This window comes from Cajanus cajan, chromosome 1 (assembly GCF_000230855.2).
Source record: "Cajanus cajan strain Asha chromosome 1, NIPB_CcT2T_4, whole genome shotgun sequence".
Taxonomy (NCBI): domain Eukaryota; kingdom Viridiplantae; phylum Streptophyta; class Magnoliopsida; order Fabales; family Fabaceae; genus Cajanus; species Cajanus cajan.
The window spans coordinates 43,148,336-43,155,159 of NC_138517.1; the positions used below are offsets into that span (position 1 = coordinate 43,148,336).

Below are 6,824 nucleotides of genomic sequence, written 5' to 3' on the forward strand. Positions count from 1 at the left end.
AAGCCATGTTGTGGGCATGCTTGAAGATATCCTTTGAACCGCTCCCATGCTTCATAAATAGTCTCTCCAGTGCCTTGTTGGAAATTAGTGATTTTCTTCCTCAATTCTTTAGTTTTAGAAGGAGGAAAGAATTTCTCTAGAAAAGCTCTTTCACATAATTCCCAAGTTGCTATCTTTTCTCTAGGCACTGTTCTTAGCCACACCTTTGCCTTATCTCTCAAGGTGAGTGAGAATAAGCGGAGTCGCATTCCATCAGAAACTTCATCATCAAATTGCTGGGTCTCACAGATTTCCAAGAACCCCTCTAAGTGGTCATTAGGATCTTCTGATGGTAGTCCTCCAAAGGTGTTCTGTTTGAGCATATTCACCAGAGAAGCTGGTACAGTAGCTCCAGTTTGCATCTCCCCTCCAGGTATCCCACGAGCTACGGGTGCAGAGTAATCCCGAAGCGGTAAATTATCTCGTTGTGCAGCCATGTCAAATTCTCTAGAAAGGTTTCTTTTCCTTCTCAGGAGAGTTCTTTCAATCTCAGGATCAAGTGGTGTTGGTTTCCCAAGACGTAGAGATCTCCTTTGCATTAACCCTAAGGCACTGCAAAAAAAAAAAAAAGAAAGTGACCCGTGAAATCTGAATTGGAGAAGTAAACACTAAAAAAAAAAAAAAATTATTTATTTATTTAATTTTTTTTTTTTTTTTAAAATTCGAATTAAAATAATTGTAATTTAAATCAAGAGACGTAGTCCCCGGCAACGGCGCCAAAAACTTGATGTATGGAAAACCGCAAGTGTACGGTTGTCGTCAAGCAATAAATATCGAATCACAGGGACTACGTGTTTGACCTAGAATTACTAGTATTTTAATTTGAATTTTAAAACAGATGGAATTTTTGTTTTGAGATGATAAGATCAGATTCGATGGTAAAAGAGATAGTAATGCAATTAATGAATAAGATAAAACTTTAAGATAAGATAAGGAGATTTCCGGGAATCTAGGGTTCGCACAAAGAGTTCCAACATTATTGAATTATTATTTTCATTAATTAATTATATTCCATCTTGAAGGTAGTCTTAACCTAATTTAATCCTTGCACCTTCTCAGGCTACGAGGAAGTGTTTAATTAAAATTAATCTCTACTCTCGTGGTAATTACGTTCAATTAAACCCATTAAGATCTTTGTTAATCTATTGCTCCTCGAAAGCTTAAATCAACTCTCGTGATTTAACACTCAAGTCTGTTCCTTTAGGTTCCGATAATTAGGTTCTCCTCTCAGTTCATCCCTAATTATCTATGATTATGAAAATTAAGATTAATTGTTTATCATAATTATAATCAAGTTCTCCTCTCAGTTCATCCTTAATTAATGTTATTATGAAAACAATAATATTAAAGTTCATATATAAAATATAAAAGAACAGATCAAGAATTGGAATAAAATTAAGAAACTGAATAATGCATTAATAAAGAGGTTCTCAGAGGCTAAGCCCTGATCCCAGAAAAAGGGAAACTACTCACAGGAGTTCATAGTAGTTCTCCAAGAAAAAAAAAAGAATAAAAGAAAAGCAAACCTTAGAGTCGATGGCACAGGCGCCCAACCTTCTCCAAGTGTCAAAAACTAAAAAAAAAACTGTCTCAGAAACCAAAATCCCCGTTCTAGGCTAACCTCGTCTAATTTATAACCTAAAAGGGTAAAAAGGTAAAACTACCAAGATAAAAATTACAAAGATAAAATAAAAATAAAACATAAAACTTAAAAAGCTGGGACGCGAAGTGAATCACGGCCGTGACTGAGAATCACGACCGTGATCTTCTCTGGAGCACATCTATGAAGGGTCAGTGGCGTTCACGGGTGTGATTGGGAGTCACGGCCGTGATTTTCTCTGGTGAATCACGGGCGTGATTTAGAATCACGGCCGTGATTTTCCCTGTAGCTCAGCATTTCCTCTTTAATTCTTAAATCTTGATCCTGCTCAGAGAAAACACAACACATACCAAGAAAAGCATAAAATAGGAAAATGATATAAAAATTTATTAAAAACATGAAAGATATACATGATTATGCTATGAATTCTTGTGAATTAAAGTGCTAAAATACGAGTAAAATACACAACATCAAATAACCCCAAACTTGAACTTTTGTTTGTCCTCAAACAATAATTAGCACTTTGAAAAAAAAAATCATCAAGAATTAACTGAGCATTTAAAATCTTCACTCTTAGTCTCACAAGGTCCAATTAGAATCTTAATCTTTCATTACTAGCGCCAACTCTTAGTTTCTAAGAGTTTCATGATGTCAAATCTTGTAAAACTCATTAGTCAAACGAAGATAATTTAACAGAAATAATTTTTCAATGCTTGTGACACAAATAGGGGTAATATTTTTATTTTTGTTTTTGTCTCACCTAAAACATTTCCCCAGTAGCCAATCAGTGTAGAGAGGATGATAATTTCAAGAACACGTAGCCTCAAAGGGGGGCTAGCTATTTTACTAAACAATTCCCCAGTAGCTACTTAGTTCCCTTAGTTTTCTAAGGTTAAGAATATTCTCCCTCTAACCTATGACCTCAAAGGGGTGCTAGGTGATTTTTTTTTTTTTTTTTTTTTTTTACCCCCCAAAAGCTTTTAAGCACGAATTAAAAAGAATTTATCTTCAAGAGACTATTTTTATAATTCTCGATCATTTCAAGCCTCAATACTAAGAACCAAGTGCTAGCCACAAAACTAGCTAATTTTTCAACCTTTTGTTCTGAGACTTCAAGATTCAATTCATCACATTCAGTGTTTTCAAAGACGAACAATTTCATTAAAAATATTTACTTTTCAAACACAAATTCAAGCTGGGATTAACTGAATATGTATATATGCATGATTTTTTTTTTTTTTTTTTTGCATGAATGTATGAAATGCGTACATCCTCCTAACCCCAAACTTAAAGATTTGCTTGTCCCGAAGCAAAGAGCTAATGAATGCATGATAGATTATTTTGACAAAATTATAAAATGCATGAATATGCAACCAACCCACAACAGAAAGGAATGCTTGTCCCTAAGCATCAGAGTAAAATAAGGAATAAGAAAGATCTCACTGTGGTGGAAAATCATCTGGATACCGTTGAATGTGCCATTGATACATTTGATCAACCATGTAATTATAATGCTGCTGGCGTTCATCCATTTGTTTCAGCCGGTTATCCATTGATTGAATAGCTGCTAGGATAACAGCATTGTCCACCTCAGGTCCAGGATGTAGAGGGGGTTGTTTAGGAGCTGCTTCCTCATCTGCAGGAGCCGCTTCCTCAGCTGCTGGAGGTAGGTCCTCTAATGGCTCCAGTGGAAACTGCCGTGTAGCCCGGTTCTTCACGGTGTATGTTGGATTTGGTAACTGGTGGTGCACTCCCGACTGGGTTACTACAAAGTAGTATTTATCATCTTCATCTTTCGCAATGCAGTTCATAGAAGAGCAGGTAGCAAAATTAATAGTACGGCTTCCAGGGAGTGGTTCTAACTGGTCCAGCCAAGCGTGATAGCCAAGGTGTTTGGCTATAGTGGTAATGAGGCTGCCATTCACAATCGCACCGTGGCTGGTATTGGAAATACTCTGGAACTGTCGTGCCAAATGACTGCCAGAATCAATAGGCTCCTCTCTGTTTTCCATCATAGCCCATAAAAGTAAAAGGTCGCTCAAACGAACCTTTCCTTCAGAATCACCTCGGGCCAAAACAGTAGAGGCAATAAAGCGGTGCATAATACGGATGGCGGGATGGCGGAAAGCAGAGGAATTACATTTTCCAGCGACCCAATTACTTGTACCTGTCAAACTATACCAAAAAGAACCAGGGTTGAAAGAACTTGGGGTTCTCGTGCTCCCTCCAGTGGGAAATCCAAAAATATTATTGAACTGAGCCAGGGTTAATTCGTGTTCTTGGTTAAACATACGGAAAGAAATCAAACCTTCAGAACAATTTGGCCCAGATAATATTTCCGTGTGGAGAGAGCTCAAGAACTCAAGAACTAGTCGAGGATAAACAACATCATTATGCATGGTAGCAAAGGTTGTCCACCCAATGTTAGTTAACATGAAATTGATATCAGCACGTAAACCCAACTTACGAATAAATGGGAAGTCGAGATACCTGGTAGGATGGATAGTGCGGAAGCGTAATACCTCGTTCCGCTCACGCTGTTCATCGTTCCGATAGAACCTCGGAGGAAGGTGCGGAATTTCACTTGCTTCTTCCTCGTAATTGTGGGTATCGGAAGCGGTGGAGGACGAACCAACGGTACGGGTGCGCTTGGGAGCCATGGATGAACGGAAGGAGTGAATGTGGGAGGAAGAGGGAAGAAGAGGAAGAAGAAGTGAGAAGCTAGGGTTTGGGAGAGAAGAAAAGAGAGAATGGGCAGAGTTCGTAAGTTTGAGAGAAGTGAGAATGTAAAAGGAGGGGGAAAAATATATAAGGGAAAGGGGAATTTCAAAAATCACGGGTTGTATCTGTTGAGCGTCAGCAGGGAATCACGGGCGTGATTGGAAATCACGGCCGTGATTCTCTTTGTGAGTTTTCAAAAATTCAAACAGAGGAGATCACGCCCGTGATTTATAATCACGATCGTGATTCTCTCTGGGGTTTTCCAAAAATTTTCCAGAGAAGATCACGCCCGTGATTTAGAATCACGGTCGTGATTCTCTCTGGAACTCTGAAATTTTATTTTATTATTTTATTATTATTATTATTATTTTTTTATTTTTATTTTTTTTTTTTTTTTTTTTTTTCATGATGCTTGAGTAGGTTCCTGAAGAACCATAGAGTATAATTTTTCTAAGTGTTCCCCATGGAAATATAACTTCAATCTCTGTGCATTGACCTTGAATATGTCGCCTTTATCGTTTCTGATTTCTACAGCTCCATAGGGATATACTTTTTGAACTGTAAAAGGCCCTGACCATCTTGACTTCAATTTTCCAAAAAACAATCTGAGTCTGGAATTAAATAATAGCACCGAGTCCCCTTGCTTGAATTCTCTTCTATGTATATGCTTGTCATGCCACCTCTTTGTTCTTTCTTTGTAAATCTTAGCATTTTCATATGAGTCTAATCTGATTTCATCAAGCTCATTGAGTTCCAATTTCCTTTTTTCTCCAGCATCCTTTAGGTCATAGTTGAAGTATTTTATTGCCCACAAAGCCTTGTGTTCTAGCTCTACAGGAAGATGGCAAGATTTGCCATAAATCAGCCTAAATGGAGACATGCCAATAGGTGTTTTGTAAGCAGTCCTGTAGGCCCAAAGAGCTTCATCTAATCTTAAAGACCAGTCCTTTCTTGTTGTAGATACAGTCTTCTCAAGAATCTTTTTTATTTCTCTGTTGGATATTTCTACCTGTCCACTTGTTTGAGGGTGATAAGGTGTACCAACCTTGTGAGTGACTCCATACTTTTTTAAGAGAGATTCAAACTTTCTTTCAATAAAATGTGAGCCTCCATCACTGATCACAGCTCTTGGGACCCCAAATCTTGGAAATATAATTCTTTTGAAGAGTTTAATGACAGTATTTGAATCACTCGTTTGAGCGGGAATCGCTTCTACCCACTTGGACACATAATCAACTGCAACTAATATGAACTTGTAACCTTTAGAACTTGGGAATGGTCCCATGTAATCTACTCCCCATACATCAAAAATTTCTACTTCTAAAATCCCATTTAATGGCATTTCATGTTTCCTGGATATATTCCCTGATCTTTGGCATTGGTCACAAGAATTTACCATCTTCCAAGTATCCTTAAATAAGTTTGGCCAGTAAAAACCAGATTGTAGAATTTTAGCTGCAGTTTTTGACGTACTAGCATGCCCTCCATATGCGGAAGAATGACATGAGTGAATGATGTGAGGAGCTGCTTCTTCTGAGATACACCTTCTGTAGATACCATCTCTACACCTCTTATATAGGTAAGGTTCATCCCAAATAAAGCTGTTAAGGTCACTAAAGAATTTCTTCTTTTGTTGATAATTAAAGTCTTCAGGAAGGACTCCACATGCTAAGTAATTCACATAATCTGCATACCAGGGACTGTTTTTCACAACAACTGCTAAAAGCTTTTCGTCTGGGAAGCTGTCATTAATAGGGAGTTCCTCCTTTGTTGCTTGGTCTTGTGGAAGTCGAGAGAGATGATCAGCTACTACATTTTCTACTCCCTTTCTGTCCACAATCTCTAAATCAAATTCTTGTAAAAGGAGAATCCATCTGAGGAGCCTAGGTTTAGCATCCTTTTTATTAAAAAGATACTTTAGGGCAGAGTGATCTGTGTAAACAATAACCTTAGACCCCACAAGATAAGATCTGAACTTTTCAAAAGCATAGACGACTGCTAACAATTCTTTTTCTGTTGTTGCATAATTGGCTTGGGCTTCATCAAGAGTCTTGCTGGCATAGTATATAGCATGAACCTTCTTGTCCTTTCTTTGTCCCAATACAGCTCCTATAGCATAGTCACTTGCATCACACATGATTTCAAAAGGAAGGCTCCAGTCAGGAGTTTGCAGAATAGGAGCTGTAGTGAGAGCTTCTTTCAACCTGTAGAATGCATTCTTACAAGAAACATCAAAGTTAAAAGGTACCTCTTTCACAAGTAGATTAGATAATGGTTTAGAGATTTTTGAAAAATCTTTAATAAACCTTCGGTAGAAACCGGCATGCCCTAAGAAACTTCTAACACCTTTAACATCAATTGGAAGAGGCAATTTATCAATTACTTCTATTTTTGCTCTATCTACCTCAATTCCTCTCCCATATATTAGGTGTCCTAAGACAATTCCTTCTTGTACCATAAAATG

The 6,824-nt window shown here is 37.6% G+C and overlaps 1 non-coding gene across 1 annotated transcript; it reads left to right on the forward strand.

Moving 5' to 3' along the window:
• LOC145953992 (small nucleolar RNA R71) lies at window positions 1-107 on the forward strand. Its single transcript, XR_014431204.1, has one exon. It is a non-coding gene; the product is annotated as a small nucleolar RNA R71 (small nucleolar RNA).
• Window positions 108-6,824: the final 6,717 nt, after the last annotated feature.